General features: G+C 48.1%; 1 pseudogene; it reads left to right on the forward strand.

The window, feature by feature from the left end:
• Window positions 1-13,630: 13,630 nt before the first annotated feature.
• LOC119289738 lies at window positions 13,631-15,518 on the forward strand (annotated as a pseudogene).
• The last annotated feature ends 1,647 nt before the right edge of the window (window positions 15,519-17,165 follow it).

Genomic DNA, 17,165 nt, shown 5'->3' on the forward strand with positions numbered 1-17,165 from the left:
ATAATGGCGGACGATAGAGCTGACCCGATTATGGACAACTATGATCCGGACGGTGAAGCACATATGTTCGGCATCATAAACGGCGATATTCTATATGTGCCGACCGGAGAAGAAGAAGATGATATCTCTTCTTATCTGAACCTTGACGGTGAAGATGAAGGGCGCCGTCAGCAAGATGATGCCGAACAAACGTCGATAAACGACGATCTTCAAATGGAAGTAGCAACCACCTCCGGCGCCGAGGTATATATATACATTGAGCCTCTGGTGATACAAACTAACTGATTTGAATAAATATGTGTGTACTAACGCGTGCGACTCTTTCTTATTTTAGCCCTCGGCCGGATCGTCGAAACAATCGAGTACGTCGTCAAAGCGTGGCGCAACCAAGACGATGAAACAAGGAGAAACATGCACCATCGAGGTTGTCGACAGTGCAACCGGCAGGCCGCTGGAGCCCCGCAAGAACGCCACCAAGTTTGTCAGCCAATGCGGAGTCATTGTTAGAGACAACGTCTCGATCACCGTCCAGGAGTGGAATGAGCCAAAAAAGGCACGAATTGATGGTTTCACTTTTGTTGATAAGAGAACAAAAAAAGATTGCTTCAAGAAGCTTATGGAACATTTCGTTCTACCTCCGGAATACAACAAATTCGATGAGGAGGGTAACAAGATTGAGGAAAACAAGGAGAGGAGGAGGCTAGTCAAACAGTTCGCTCTTCATAAGATGGCCGACGCATTCCGGAAATTCAAGCAAAATCTAGCCCATGACTTTGTCAAGCAGAACAAGACTCCGGATTTAAAAGGACAATATGAGAAACTGAAACATGATTGGCCAGAATTTGTGAAGCAAAAGAAATCGGAGCAGTTCATTCAAATATCGAAAAAAAATAAGGAAAATGCGGCTAAGAAGGAGTACAATCATGTTATGGGGCCAGGAGGGTATCGCATTTGGGTGCCTAGGTTGGAGAAGATGGAGAACGAGCTGAGGGCGCGAGGAATCCGTCCAGGTACGGAGGGATGGGACCCAAGGGCCAAAAGCTGGTGGTACGGGCATGGGGGAACGCTGAACCCGGAGACAGGGGAGTGTGTTTACCGGGGCAAATTAATTAAACCCACCCAAGCCCTTATTAACGCAATGAGGGATGCTCAACAGGGGAAGATCAAGTTCAACAGAGAGAACGACGCGCTGACAAAAGCCCTCGGGAATCCTGAACACGGAGGACGTGTACGAGGCATGGGGCACATTCCGTGGAAAATAGGGTTCCCCCAGAACGATGACCCGTACGGTTACAGAAGCCGTAAGAGAAAGATGGATCGGGAAGCAGATGTTGTGGCGCGGTTGGCATCGGAAATGGATGTGATGAAGAAAACCATGATTGTACTAGTAGCCGAAAGAGATGCAGCTCGGGTGCAGCATGAAGATCATCCAGCGGATCTCGGAAGCCAGCAGCGGAGAAGCAGCGTGGCTTCCACGGAGGCCCCACCGGCTGGTGCAGATGCACCGACGATCGAAATTACTGCACCGGAGCCTCTGGTGGTCGAAATTACTGCACCGGAGCCTCTGGTGGTCGAAATTACTTCACCGGAGCCTCCTCGCTACCCCGTGGACGATATAAAGGAGATGAAAGAATGTCATCTGTATTATCCTATCGGGAACATGTCCATGAAGGTAGCCATCGGCAGTGCTTTACCATGTTTACCTGGAGCACTCCACCACAACAACCCCATTCAAGATGGCTATGCTCGTGTCACGGTGGAGGACATAGTCCAAGGGTTTGAGGACCTGGAGATTGACATTGCTACACCTGAAGGGGAGAAAAGACTTGGAGATGTCAAGCGCCATTTCATTCTATGGCAAAAGAAGTTTATCAAGTTTCCAGGCGAGGTGCCAACGACAACAAGTCCACCCCCCTACGGTGGTGGTGGTGGCGGTGGCGGTGGTGGTGGTGGTGGTGGTGGCGGCGGTTCACCTACACCTCCGTCACGTCAGCCGACGCCGCCCCCCAGTCCACAACGTCCGGCGGGTGATCAGCCGCCGCCCCCCAGTCCTCGTCCGGCGGGTGATCAGACGCCGCCCCCCAATCCACCTCCGGCAAAGAAGCAGAAGCAGTCCTGGATTATTAACCCGGACCCTTATGTACCTAAGACCACAAAGGTACCGGAGCCATCACTGAAGCCTCTCCCCACAAGGCCTTGGGAACGTAGTGCCGAGGAAGTCGACGCGGCCGCGGCTGCTGATTTGGAGAAATGGAAGGCGGACTGCAAGAAGAAAAGAGAGCCCGAGCCCAAGCCAGTATTTTCTGATGAGCAAAAGAAGTGGGCTAAGTCATTTTTGAGCACACCGTCCCAAGCTGCGAAGAATCTGCCTAACGACTATGCACGTGAACTTCGCAGGCAGGCACTCATGTTCAAGGAGAACAAAGAGCGGGAGAAGGCCGAAAGTAAAAAAAGCGGGAAACAAGTTGCCCAGCTCGGGGAACAAAGTAAACAATCGATTGCCCCGCTTATAGTGGAAGCCTTCTGTCCGGATGCCCCCGAGATCATACAAGCTGCGGCAGCACAGGGATTGACTGTAACGAGTGCCAGAGAACAAGCGGCCAACTTAGGTATTACTCTTCGTGAACTGTTAGGCCTTGATGAGGCGCCAGTGAAGGAGGTAGTAATTACATATGTCAAGAATGGGCCTCTCGTCGAGCCTGCGCAGGAAAAGGATCTACCTCCACAAATGAAAGGTCTGCTGAAATGGTACAAGGGTTACATAAAAAATAAAAACGCCAAAGAATATATTTATGCGGAAGTTAGACATGAGCATCACTTCAAACATTACTATGTACAAATTGAACTGAGTGAATTGTTCCAGCTTTTCAATCTGCGCGAGCTCGATAAATCTATCATCAGTTGCTACGTTCTGTAAGTGATTTATTAATTTCTACCCCATCTTGTTCATATTGCCTGCACTATATATATGTCCTAACTATATTGTTGTGTCCGCTATTATACATGCAGAATGAAGATTAAGGAACGCAGAGTAAGGAACATCCATGATGTTGGGTTCATTGACCCACACATCGTTAATGGACATGTGTTGGAGCGTCACCCCGCCGACGTGGAGGCAGACCTGTGGCAGTTTCTTACAAAGCAGGAACTCAAAAGTGATATTCTATTTCCTTACCATTTTGAGTGAGTGTTTCTGTCTTGAGCACATTCTCTTTTGTTTACTCCATGCATGGTATGTGGCCGGCTAATCGATGAGTTATGCATGACGTACTGTGCATGTATCGTGTCCGCAGGTTCCACTGGATTCTGCTAGTAATTAAAGTTAACACCTCAGAGTGTCTCGTCCACGACTCTGTGAATATGGATCCAAAGCTTTGGGGCGGCATGAGAAGAATGCTGCAGAAGTAATTATTTTCATTCATTTGCGCTCTATATCGATCGGCCTATTTCGTTCATTTCCTAATATCAAGTAACTAATTAATAACTCTCTTGTTCATTTAATTTTCTTTGCCTCGTAGGGTTTGGAGACGGTTCGTAGATACAAAGGTCGGTGAATTCAAAAAAGAGCTAGAATTCAAAATGTTAAAGGCTAAGAATGCTGGGGATATTCAGCCACCGGAGACCAATCTATGTGGATACTATGTCTGTGAGATGATCCGGAGATACACCTCTGAGCGGGTTCCGAGTGATACCAATGCTCAGAGGAATAACCTCCGGTGGATGCTTAGTCCAGAAGCTCGCTTCCGACCACTTCAAGAGGAACTAGCTGGATGGTTCAGCAGGGAAGTCCTCCATCCTAAAGGAGAACACTATTACGAGGACGTAGAACTTTATATGCATTAAATCATGTATGGAAACTTGTTCAAAATTGTATATGGTCATCCGATGATATTGAATATATATTGTATATTCCTCTTGAATTCTTTTTGGTTCTAATAGTACCGTAGAATATATGAAACTCCTTCAAAATTAAAATAAAGCACAAAAGAAATAAAACAATACAAATTAAACAGAAAACAGGTTTAGGGGGGGGGGGGCTAAAACCCTAAACCTGTGGCGGCCTTTAGTCGCGGTTGGCCAGAAGAACCGCGACTAAAGGTCCTCCGCCCCGACGGCCGCCTGGCGCCCACGTGGACGGGCCGTTAGTCGCGGTTCTTAAGCAGCCGCGACTAAAGGTGGGGGGCTTTAGTCGCGCTTATTTGGTCGCGGTTGTGCAACCGCGACTAATGGCAGTTGCGAACCGCGACCAAAGGCCTTTTTTCCACCAGTGTTCCATTTGCCTCACACTTTTGAGAATGTCGACAAGGAAGGGAGACTATTCAACAACATCATTACTTGTACTGCCCTCCTACAGATAAGGTATGCTTTATAGAAAAATTCTTGTATGATTGATAGAAGATGGAATCATGCCTTTATGAGTAATGTCAATCTTCTATTCATATGACATAGCAGAAGTACACGGGCGCTCCATTGTTGTCTCCTTACCTGATACGGCTCTATAAATTGCAACCTGGCGAGGCACAACGTTCCTCATAGCAACCGCAACAACCACTGTCTCTTCCGTCAAGAAAAAAGTAGCACCAATTCCAAGAATTTGGCCGCTTCCATCCCATAAAAATTACATTGTGATTCACCTATGCTCGTTACAGCAACGTCTTCTATTCGGACACGCTAGCACATCAGATAGGTGACAATCTAAGATGTGTTGGAAACACGAGGGAACCGGAGACATCGGGAGAGAAACAATGGTTGCTATGTGAATCTAGGACCCAGGGTAGTCCACTAATCTCCAGATAATCCGGCATGTAGTGCTACTAGGAGGCACGCATGGTGGATTTAGAGCAATTTTTTCTTCGGTGTAGCACTTTGCGGCTGGTGTAGCGAAACCTTGTGATTCGACAGAGAGAGCATACCCATGACCTTCACCTCGACCTGTGTTTTTTCATCCGTTCTCCGCTCTACCCCTAAATGCATTTTTCACATTGGCCATGGCCCTATTGCAAGCCCCGGCTATAATGTTTCACAAAAAAAGGTCAAGGTTAAACTTTGGAAACCACGGACCCCAGCATAAATAAACCATGAAAATTTTAGGGTATCCGGAAATTCCACCCCCATAGCACAGAATCCAACGGTGTTCAGCGAACTCGAACGGGAACTTTAGAGAAAGAAAAGTAAGACATCGTTGGCCCGCGCCGCCGCCGTCGCCGCGAGATCGGCTCTCCGCCGGGTTCCCCTCGGAACCTCGTCGTCCTCTTCCGCCGCTGGGATCCTCCGCAGGTAGGTTTCTTCTAGGCTATCCAAGTGAGAGATCGATCGATCCATGGGTAGGTGGGTGGCTGCGGGCGCGCGCTTACGTCGAGATTCATTGCAGGCTAACGGAGGGGGCTGGAGACACGGATGCCCATGCACAGCGTGGCGTTAGCGGTGCGCCTGGGATCCTGCATCACCCAAGGTACACCTGCGCATGGCCTTCCTTCTTTCCCCCTCCTGTTCTGCTGGTTGTTAGCTTCCATTAGATTAGATTGAATCTTGGTTCTCTGTGGGAATGGCTGTGCTGAGCAAAATTTGCGTGATTTATTTTGCACTATGAGGTTTCTAGAGTTAGATTGTATGGCACGAACTGTTTTGGTCTCGAACGCAGGAATGCTTCCTCAAATTGGATTGATTTCCCTTCGAAGAACACAACTAGATACTGCATACGGCAGGTTGCACATGTTGCGTCCATGGGAGGGGACGAGGGGTTGCTTGTACTGTCATGTGTATGGCTTTGTTGTTGAGATCATCTGCTCATACAACATGCAAACCTAGAAATAAGAGTGTGAACCCTGTTGATTCTGCAGGATAGATGAGAATTTTCATACGGAACGGCGTCGAACCAGTTGAGGCCGCCGAAGGTTAGCTGGAACCCAGCATGCGGCCGCAACGTCGGACCACCTGAGTATCCTTGCTTCTTCTCCTCAGCGTCCACCTTGTGAGCCGCGGGTTTCAACGTGCCACCAGAGACCAGCTTGCTGACCGAGCCGGTTCTCATCACGGATGTGCTGACCGACCGTGCTGTATGCGTCGAGGGGCGTCCCGCAGAAGACAAGCGCCGTCAAGAACCTCTCCATGTCCATGGATCCTGCAAGCTAGCTTTGATCAGGCACCTACACGACTCCCTTACTCTGATCTCTGCTGCTGCTCGCCGGATCAAGAGATCGTGCTTGTTCGACCGGGTGCCAACTCCCGGCTCTGTTTGTGCTATGGCCGAACGGAAAGCCGGTGTGTAGATTTTATAGACTCACGGCATGGACCTGTGCGTGGTGGGAAATGTTTGCTTCCGGAGCGCCGGCGGAACGCTAGCGCCGGTGGGATCAAGCTGATCACGTGGCTCCCATTGGTTGACTTTTTTTTTCGAAACGGAGTCATTGGTTGACTTCATCCAGGAAACGCAACCTTATCCTTTCACCTCTACTAGAAACCGTCTTCGCCATTCATTTCTCAGCGCTTTGCTCGCATGCAGCCTCCTCTCTTCCAGGCTTCCAGCAAGACCGACGCCTCCATTAGGCATTAGCGTTCGTCTACAGCCGTCCGCCATGGCTGTGCTCTCCCGTCCCTCTCCATTTTTCCCAGCACAGCCGGAGCTGCAACGGCAGCATGGCCCATGCTGCGAGTCCGCGACCCCGGCCACGACCGGCTATTTTTGGGACTAGGCGAGCTGCAACCCGCGACGACCGACGTTCAAGGTTGTTGGAACCATGGGTCTACAGTGGTTCAACCGGCTGTCTGTTTTGCCATAATGTGCAGGGAGAGGTGCTACGGTGCTGAATCGTGGTGCCGTCGCAGAGAACGGCAGTGCTCGAGAGGGCTGCAACCGGCAGCGGCAGAAGCTGGAACCGGGATAGTTTTTTGTTGCAACCGTGTTGGGCATATGATGGAGCCGCGGTGACCACGAACCGCTGGACGCTGGGACCACGGTGATCGTGCCGCCGATGTCACAACTACATTTGCTGCATGCTGGAACCGTGGTGACCACGAACCGCCAGAATGCTGGGACCGCAGACACCACTGCCGCCAGATGTTGCAACTGCTTTGCTGGATGCCAGAGCCGACACCGCAGGATGCTACAACCGCCGAGAATATTTGCTACATCCACCAGACGAGCTGCAACACCAGGGATGTGGCCGCCGACGGGGATTTGGCACGATGGTGCTGCAACCGCAGTTCGGCGGAGCTGCAACCATGGTCGAGGAAAGCTCGAACCGCAGCCCGGCGGAGCTGCGAGGTGCCTACATGCTGGCGAGGGAGGGTGCTACAATCGTGGAAAATAAAGCTGGAATCATTGTCCGGCGGAGCTGGAACCGTGCTCTAGTGGAGCTGCATGGCGACGCCAACCACGGAGCTGGAACCATGGTCTGGCAGAGCTGCGACCACAGTCCGGCGAGCTGCGAGGCGACGCCCCCGTCGTTTGGATGCTGCAACCGCGGACTGCAAAAGCTGGAACCGTGGTCCGGTGGAGCTGCGAGGCGACAACCCTGATGGCCGGATGCTACAACATGGACCGGCTGGATGCTGCCGCTGCCCAGTAACAGGAGGGAGGCGTGTACAGGCGGCGCCGTTGGCCGGCAAGCAGAGGCCGCCAAGAACGAGCGCGGGCGGCGGCAAGCACGGATCTTCCATGGGTGTGAGCTGCTAGTCAACGCACGGAGAGAAAAATGAGGACGAAGCGTTAGCGAAAGAGGATGACGTGGATACGCAAATCGGACGGTTATAGCTGGATTAATCCAACGCACACGCGGTGACCGGCCGAAATTTCGGCCAGCGCACCGGCGCCTAGCGGTGGCCGTGCGTGGTGGCCTCAATCCGGATCGAAGTCGGAAGCTGAGAACGCGCGTGCAGGAGTCGGAAACCAAAGGATGGCGACCGTGCCGTGAGGGCTACTCGGATCGAGTGGTCATACCTAAATTCGGACTGCCGCCGGCGCGCGCTAATACGGAATCTACTCGGAGAGATGTCATCGGAACTCCATATGACGTGAGGTCAGAGATCAACTTCGTAACTGTTGAACCAGCAAATTGCGGTTGTTCCCTCCGATTCAGTGTAGAATTTAAGCTGGACTTTTCTTTGAAGTACCCGATACTGCTACGGGAAGCAACAATATCTCACTGTTCATTCCCGGTGCAATATAGGCTATCGGAAGTGGATAAACTGAGCTCGAGCTCATATGAGCTTGAGTGAACAGTAAAATCAGAAGAAAAAAAATGATAATATTTTTTTATAAAGTTCTGAAAGAATATTTAGCAACATTTGACAATTGTATAAAGGCTTGCAAAATTCATCGTAAAATGACATTCGTGTAAGTCGAGGCAAGAAAAAACAAAATTGATGCTCCAAAAAGCTATTTTTAGAGTGCTGATCTTGTTTTTTTTTTGCCACGACCTTCACGAATGTTATCTCGTCACGAAAATTTGCAAGCATTGAAAACCTTTGTCAAATATTGCGGCCAAAAAAATACATAATTTTTTGAATTGTTTTTCATTTTTTTTGGATTTTACTATTCACTCAAGCTCATATGAGCTCGAGCTGAGAAGGGCACTTCCGATTTACATCTGGGTCAAGTGATCCTAAACGAATGTCCAATTCCGTCTGTCCCCCGGGCGGAGCCTAGCTCACTAGTACCGGCGTCTTCCCTCCCACGCCCCTTCCGTCGCCGCCGTAGTGCCACTGTTGGGCCTACATCGGCGGCGGCGGGACCATTTGAGTCGCTTGCTCCTGGCGGATTAGGGCGGCAGCGGTTCTTTGATTCCCCAATTGGCTTGATTGGTTAGGGAGTGAGTATTGTGGCCTGTCGCCTTTCCTCATGCGCGGGGTCTCTCTTGGTGTCATTGGAGGCTGGCTCACGAGGTTGGGGGCGTGGCCAGTGCTCGCGTGACCTGTTGGCGGGCGGTGGCCCGGAGCTTGGCGGGCAAGGTGAAGGCGGTGGAGCAAGCGCGACTATCTAGGCGTCGTGATGGTTGTGAAAATGTGGACGGTGGTGCTCACATGTCGGAGGTTGTGGTTCTGGGCACAACAAATCTGGGGATCCCACTAGTACAGGACCCCTTTACTAGCAGCGTTCGATATTGCCTTCTAGCAGCGTTCAGCTAGCCCCGTTGCTAGTACAAGGCCACTAGTAACAGACTATTAGCAGAGCTTAGCCCGAATGATGCTAGTACTCCCTCCGTCCGAAAAACCTCTCTCTAGCGGCATTGCCGGGTCGCATGCTACTAGCTAGTCACATAATGGCAGCGTGTTCTACTAGTGAACGTTCGTAACAAGGAAGATACCTAGTAGCCTTCGACCTTTCTTGATCGCTGTTGGTATAAATTGCCCGAATAAAGCATATTTGGATCATAATTACCACATAGTACAATATGTTCAACACAGTTAACTACCACAAAGTACCTACTATAGTTGGATTTAGTGCTCTAATTTTGCTACCCTGGCATCATTATGAGCTAAAGGCCTCATTTTGATTAGTGTGATGCCGAGTACCAAAGCTCAGCAAAATCTTGTCCTAGAACCTTTGCCGAGTTGCAAACTCGGTAATAGGCAAATCCTTAGCGAGTTTCAAAAACTGAAACTCGTCAAAAACCTAGATTGGGCTACACGGTTTGTGCCATGCGTTAGTTTCCTTCAACAAGAGACTACCGAGTTCTGAACTGGGCAAAAATATTTGCCCAGTTTCGTTCGTCGTGAACTTGGTGAAATCTGGCACCGGACAATATGGCAGTGCCACGGGTTGAGCCCTTATTCGACCAAATACTATCGAGTTCCAAACTTGGCAAAATTTTTGCCAATTCCGTTAGCCTTGAACTCGGCCAAATCTAGCATGTCGAGTTCCAAACTCAGTAAAATATTTGCCCAGTTATGTTGGCCTTGAACTAGGCGAAATCTGGCACAGGGCAATAAGGCAGTGTCACGCGTCGGGCCCTTATTTGACCAAGATCTGCAGAGTTGGAAACCCAGCAAACTATTTGCCAACTTTCTTTTCAAAGGCACTCGACAGACATTTTGTACTGGCAATAATGGGGGACATGTGGCTTCTTTCTATTTATCATTACTCTGCCTAGTTTAGCACAGGTTAGTGCCATGTGGTATTTACATTAACGCCCAGTCCCACATGACGGAGTGGTTTGCAGAGTTCCCGTGCGAAAGAAACTCGACAAACTTTAATGAAATGTTTGCCAAGTTCCCGAAAAAAGAACTCGATTGACTTAATGATTGTCGGGCCTTGTCCAGCCGAGTCGCTTCCATCGAGGTTGGGACTTGGCGATGTTTTTGCCGATTTGATTCCCGGCTCTGCCTTGGGAACTCGGTAATGAAGACAATTCTAGTAGTGGAATGTACCTGCAGCCAGAGACTTCTATGCGCAGGCAGAGGGAAACAACCCATGGATGAACTGAAGAGACGGTGGAGGTGACAAACAATGGAATGTGTGTGTGTGATCGGGCTGACGGCAGGCCAATGCGCTCAAGCTTCATATTACTACCACAGAATGCAGGAGACCAAATCAAAGCCTCAGAGGTCAAATCCGGAGATGTTCTGCTTCGTCACATGCTCATGCTTGAAATCTGAAATCTTCTAAATTATGTCTGCTCAAAAGTCATAGCTCATGGTTACATGCCTTGGGCTAGTATCCATAGAGGGCCTTAGCCGTTAATTTCCACATAATTCTACCAATCTTGTTGATATCTTGATTTGTGGCTGAGTGCACCTTAATTATGTGCACTGTTTTGGTTTTGGTGCTACAATATAAACCAATAAAACTTCATTTACAAAAAGTAAAATTGCTCCAACACTCTATCCTAACAATATAATGCATGTACTATGGCAGAAACGGAAGCCAATATGGTAAATGATTGGTATCTTTGCTGCGCATGCACACGCACACTTCAGGAATCACACTATATGGGAAATGTTTTGCAAAAATCTATAAGCATCATCCATGCAAAAAAAAAATGTGGAGAAGTTGTTGATCTTGTATTGGTAACACTATAAGCAGCAAAATAACTAACATTTACATTCAACATTAGTCCGGGAACTATGCTACATTAACATTCACTAAGAATATATGATATTCACATATCTATTCCGGTCTCTGTAGGATATGTCTTACAAGTGCGTGTATGAAGTGTGCGCAGTGATGCACATTCTTCTCTGTGTAATCACAACAACAAAAATCCATGTGGATGAGCATGCGAGTTTTACATTTTTCTTTGCTTTATTGTGTACCTTCCAATGGTGTTTTGATTGTCAAAAGTACAATGATAAGTAAATTATTGGTGATTTTGCTGATGTGTAGGAGTTGCTCACCTAGCTTAAGTTTTATTTTCACTCAATTTGGTTGCATGTCTCGGATCCAGGAATCACTGATGTCATTCAAGTGAGTTTGTCCGATGAAACTTATCGCAGATAAATAAACTCCATGAATATCTCCCTAGAGAAGAGAAGAAGAACAAAACTAGAAATTTGATTCCAAAAGAAGACAAGAAAATCATAGAAGCGTTGAAAATTTGGAGAAATCAACGAATCTTCCATTTGCCTCGACTTTTGAGAATGTTGACAAGGAAGGGAGACTATTCAATGGCACCATGACATTGTACTTGTATTGCCCTCCTACAGATAAGGTGTGCTTTATAGAAAAATTGAAGTATGAGTGATTGAAGACGGAATCATGCCTTTATGGGTAATTTCAATCTTCTAGGCATGTGACATAGCAGAAGTACACGGAATCATGCCTTTATAAATTGCAACTTGACGAGGCACATCCTTCCTCATAGCAACCGCAACAACCACTCTCTGTTCTATCAAGGAAAAAAAGTAGCACCAATTCTAAGAATCTGGCCACTTCAATTCCTTAAAAATTACATTGTTATCCACCTATGCTTGTTGCTACGTCTTCTATTCAGACATGTTAGCACATCAGATAGGTGAAATTCTAAGATGTATTGGAAACACAAGGGAATGGGAGACATCAAGAGAGAAGCACTTTCCTCAGAAAGAACATTGATGGAGTCGTTCCGGCGAATCTTGGGTAGGGAGTCCCAAGCTAGTACTCTAGATAACATAGACGCGAGGTTTTACCTAGGTTCGGACTCTTTCAAAGAGATAATACCCTACGTCCTGCTTTGATTGTGTATTGATTTTGGATGAAGTACATAGTACATGTGTGTCCACCACGAGATTGTTGATGATCTTCCACAAGCTCTACCCCTAGTTTATATAGATATTGTGGGGTCTAGGGTTACAGATAGGTCGGCTACATATACGGTAGATCGGCGTGTAGAAGATATCTAAGTCTCGTAGTATGCGCCAAGTCTTCGGAACATTCCTTCCATACGCCATGGGCCTTCAGGAGATGGCCCACTAGTACACCGCAATAGGAGTCCTTGGCCCGAGCCACCTTGCCGGGAGACGGCGTGGTGGGTACCCCCTGGTCTGGGACACCACCAAACATGGTCATGAATTTCCAATAGCCGCCGTCATGCTACGTTGGGTTCGGTGCTTGTAACTCTAAATGCATATTCATATGCTCTAGATTCAAGTTCTGGCTATAATATGTGAAATGTGAAATGAATGCCTTACATAAATCACGAGTCCATGATCGAATAATGGAGGATTCTAGAAATTTCCCAAAGCCCAGAATACAATGGCGATCGACAAACTTGAACAGAACCACCCTAAAGATAAACTTTGTGCATGGAGTAGGGGCGGCGCGGCGGCAGCGTGGCTAGGTTTACTGCCCGGTTGGCCACGCGTGGCTCCTTTCATAACAAGCATCGGGGTAAGCTGAGTATATATTATCGGATTCCCGTTTTACATATATGAGACCCATGGGTTGTTAATAGACACTCGGCCTACAGTGGCCGCTGTCACAGAGCTTTCAAGGGGTGGGAGGACAGCCATGTGGCGGCTGCTTATGCCGAGCCCCTTGCATAAGCCGAGTGCTTTTCTCACATTATGCCAAGATTTGTGTAGAAACAAAGTTCTTTTTGTGATGTACTCGGCCTGTGTGAAGATAACCCGAGCCACAGCCGGTTGCCATCGGTTTTTTTCAGAGCACTCGGCTTATGGTGTACTACGCCGGGTGGCAGATAATTTACACTTGATTTACGCGTTTAAACACTAGGCAACATGTATTTTTCCCGTAGCGGTACATGTTTATAAGTGTCTGCGTATGTAACGTGTTTCTAAAAAAGTATCCATTTAATGCGACATTACACGTCAACAAAAAATATCCTTTATTCTATCAAGAATGACTAATCTTATCTTGTTATTTCCGTCCTTGTGTTGTTTCAGTACGGAACAGCTGTCGTCGTCTTCATTCTATCGCCGTGTTCCTTTTTTATTAGAAAGCGTAGGCACATTCGTCAGCAGAGCTGCCAATTTTATGTATTCTCTCGGAGAAAGTAAGGTGGATCGATGTTATTCAGCTGGGGGCTGGGGCGCCCTCTCGTAATTACATTTCACAGGACATTCGTGCAGTTGTATAATAGGAGCAGAGACAACATTTGGATCGCCACTTTATATATCCAGTTGGCTTGCAGAAATCAGAAAGAGGTTATATATATGGTAAACATGAAGCACTTGGTTTACTACACCACGCACAATGTTCACGACCTGGCCTGCGAGGAGGCACGCGTGCAGCTCCCTCTTCTGCCACCTCCATGGCGCCGGCAGCGCCATGCTGTACCGCGTGCTGGACGCCGTGACGTCGGTGAAATGCGAGACGCGGCGGGCTCGCAAGCAGATCAAGGTGCTGCAGGCCCTCGACGTCGCCGGGACGCAGCTGTACCACTTCACCACCATCGTCATCGCCGGCATGGGCTTTTTCACGGACGCCTACGACCTGTTCTCCGTCTCCCTGATCGCCGACCTCCTGGGCCACATCTACTACCACTCGGCAGACGGCAAGCTCCCCGGCAATGTCGCGGGCGCTGTCAGCGGCGTGGCGCTCTGCGGCACGGTCCTGGGGCAACTCTTCTTCGGCTGGCTCGGCGACAGGATGGGGCGGAAGCGGATCTACGGCGTCACGCTCAAGCTCATGGTGGTGTGCTCACTCGCGTCCGGCCTCTCCTTCCACAACAAGCCCAAGTGCGTCGTGGCCACGCTGTGCTTCTTCCGCTTCTGGCTTGGCTTCGGCGTCGGCGGCGACTACCCGCTCTCGGCGACCATCATGTCCGAGTATGCCAACAAGAGGACTCGCGGAGCCTTCATAGCAGCTGTCTTCGCTATGCAGGTGTGTAAGTAAAATCATCACAATATTTTTTGGAGCCAGTGCTGCATCTCATTCTTAATCTACAATCTGCTTCTCTTTTCTCTGGTCTAACTCAGCAAAAGATAATATTTTAATCATCCTTACCCTATTATACTTTGTCTGCATAAAGGGTCTTGGAAACCTCGCTGCTGGGGCTGTTGTTCTGGTGCTCTCTGCGAGGTTCAAGAACACGGCCACGTATGAGACTGACCAGCTTGGGCAAGCGGACTACGTGTGGCGCATTGTGCTCATGCTGGGCGCCGTTCCTGCACTCCTCACCTACTACTGGCGCATGAAGATGCCTGAGACGGCGCGCTACACGGCGCTCATCGCCAAGAACCTCAAGCTAGCAGCATCCGACATGGCCACGGTCCTTGACATCGACTTCGTGTCAGACGCGGACGCGGACGCCGTCGTGAAGCAGGACGAGTTCGGCCTCTTCTCCATGGAGTTCCTTCACAAGCATGGTCGCCAGCTCCTCTGCACGACTACGTGATGGTTCGTCCTCGACGTTGTCTTCTACTCTCTCAATCTCTTCATGAAGGACATCTTCAACAATATCGGCTGGTTTGGAGACGCGACCATGATGAGCCCTCTCGAGCAGACCTATAAGATAGCACGCACGCAGGCCATCATCGTGGTCGGCGGTTCCCTGCCAGGTTACTTTCTCACCGTGCTATTCGTTGACCGCATCGGCCGCATCAAGATCCAACTCATGGGGTTCACCATGATGACCATTTTCATGATCGTACTAGCCGCGCCTTACAAGTTTTGGTCCAAACCCAACATGCACGTAGGCTTCGCCATCATGTACGCCTTGATCCTCTTCTTCGCAAACTTCGGCCCCAACTCCACCACATTCATCCTGCCCACGGAGATATTCCCAGCGCGCCTGCGGTCGACGTGCAATGGCATATCAGCCGCTGGGGGAAAGTGTGGTGCAATCATCGGTGTTCTCTGGTTCCAGTATTCTTATACAAGCATCCAGAGCTCTCTGCTTCTGCTGGCAGGGTGCAACCTGGTTGGAGTCATGTTCACTCTTGCCTTGCCCGAGTCCAAAGGGATGTCACTCGAGGACATCACGGGGGAAATGGAGGAAGACAACGAACCACCAGAAGAATCTAAAACGGTTGCTGAAGCTGAGTTCATCTACAGCGTGGAAATTTCGTAACCAATACTGTCCCTCCCCGTTGATGGTTTTAGTGTCTTCTCGAAATTCATCAAACTTTGAGAACTTGTATCTTTGACAAGTTTGGACTTATATATAGCGTTTATTGTGAAATGGGGCTGAACAATGCATATCTATATCTATATCTATCTATACCTATTAATAAAGCAAGGTGTGTTTCTCCAATTTTTTCATCCGTTCGCAAGGTGCGTTTCTCCAATTTTTTCATCCATTCATCCATATTATTTTTTAGATTTTTTTTAGTATCCGAGGTGGTACTATTTTTTGCACACGCTCATCCAAAATAATAATGACAACTGGCCTCAACCCATCCGAAGCACACAGCCCATGCTCTGTCCCGATGATGTCGGCCCACCATCTAGCCCGTTTATAAAAATGGATGTCAGAAAATGCCTCTTCTATCCATAATTGAACTCAAGACCTTTAGTTTAACACACTAGCGTCACGTCCAACTCAACAAGGACCTATGGCGTTAAGAAATCTGGGTAAGCTGATCTATTGAATAGTCGCACATCTCGCACACATGGGCCAGCTTCGACCGTCGCTCGTGGCCACTTTTTCACGTCTCGCCCACATGTGGCAGCCCGCTGGTGTAAAGAAAATAGGATATGTTTTTCTTATATAGTACCACCTCGCTCTTTTACACACAATACAGCCAATTTATACACGTTGGTGAGTTCAAATCAATAAGAGGGTGCTTGGATCCAAGGGACTTATTTCAGTTTGACTAAAAATAGTCTTGTAAGAGGCTAAAGTTTCAAGCACCCCTGACTAAAAAGAGGCTAAAACTAGTCTCGGGACTAAAAAAATTTAGTCAGGGGCACCCCTACTAAAATGTGGATTAGTCCTCTCTCTCCTCATTTAACTCCTCTCCTTTAACATAGGCGAGTTCTGAATTGGAGGGTTTGGAGGATAATAAATGCTTATTAACTTGATTTTAGCCGCTTTAGTATTTAGATCCAAGCATGGGTGAGGATAGCAAATTTTAGTCTCACTATTTTTAGTCATGGGACTAAAACGTATCCAAGCACCCTCTAAGCCGTCTTGAGAATTAATAAGGACATGAGGGTAAAGAGTTGGGCCCGTTTACGCACAGATTCGTAAGGCATGCATGAAGAAGGAAAGGAATTGAGATCCGAAATTTGTGAGAGAAATCTATGGTCAAATTATTATGGGTTTCCTGAGGCATGCATGAAGAAGAAAAGGAATTAATGATAGATAAAAAAAGTACAAAGGAATTAGTAGAAATCCGGATTTCGTGTTGATCCGTGAAATATATATGTATGAAGAAGAATAAGGCAAGGAATAAATGATGGGATATTGGGCTTTAGGAGAAATATAGAAAACATACCCCATAAATTTGCGAGGCTGCATTCAAAGACAAAAGGAGTGGGCGAGATTTGATTAGAATAAAATAAGGCCCGGACCCACCCCGTTAAAATCAGGTGGGATAATTAGATTAGGAAGGAAAAAGGAAAAAGAATAGTCGTAGGATGAAGTGGGAGCATGAGAAGGAAGCATGCACTTTTCTTAGGTATGTTTCTTTGTGTTTTTTCATCCGTTCACCCATATCCTTTTGTGAGACCTTTTAAAAAAATCCGAGGTGGTAATAATTCTTTTTCTGGGAAACTAAAAAGATTTCGTATACTGCGGCCGGTAGTTGCTGCGCGCTAATCATCAGGGTTAAGAAACGAACGA

This window comes from Triticum dicoccoides, chromosome 4A (assembly GCF_002162155.2).
Source record: "Triticum dicoccoides isolate Atlit2015 ecotype Zavitan chromosome 4A, WEW_v2.0, whole genome shotgun sequence".
NCBI lineage: Eukaryota > Viridiplantae > Streptophyta > Magnoliopsida > Poales > Poaceae > Triticum > Triticum dicoccoides.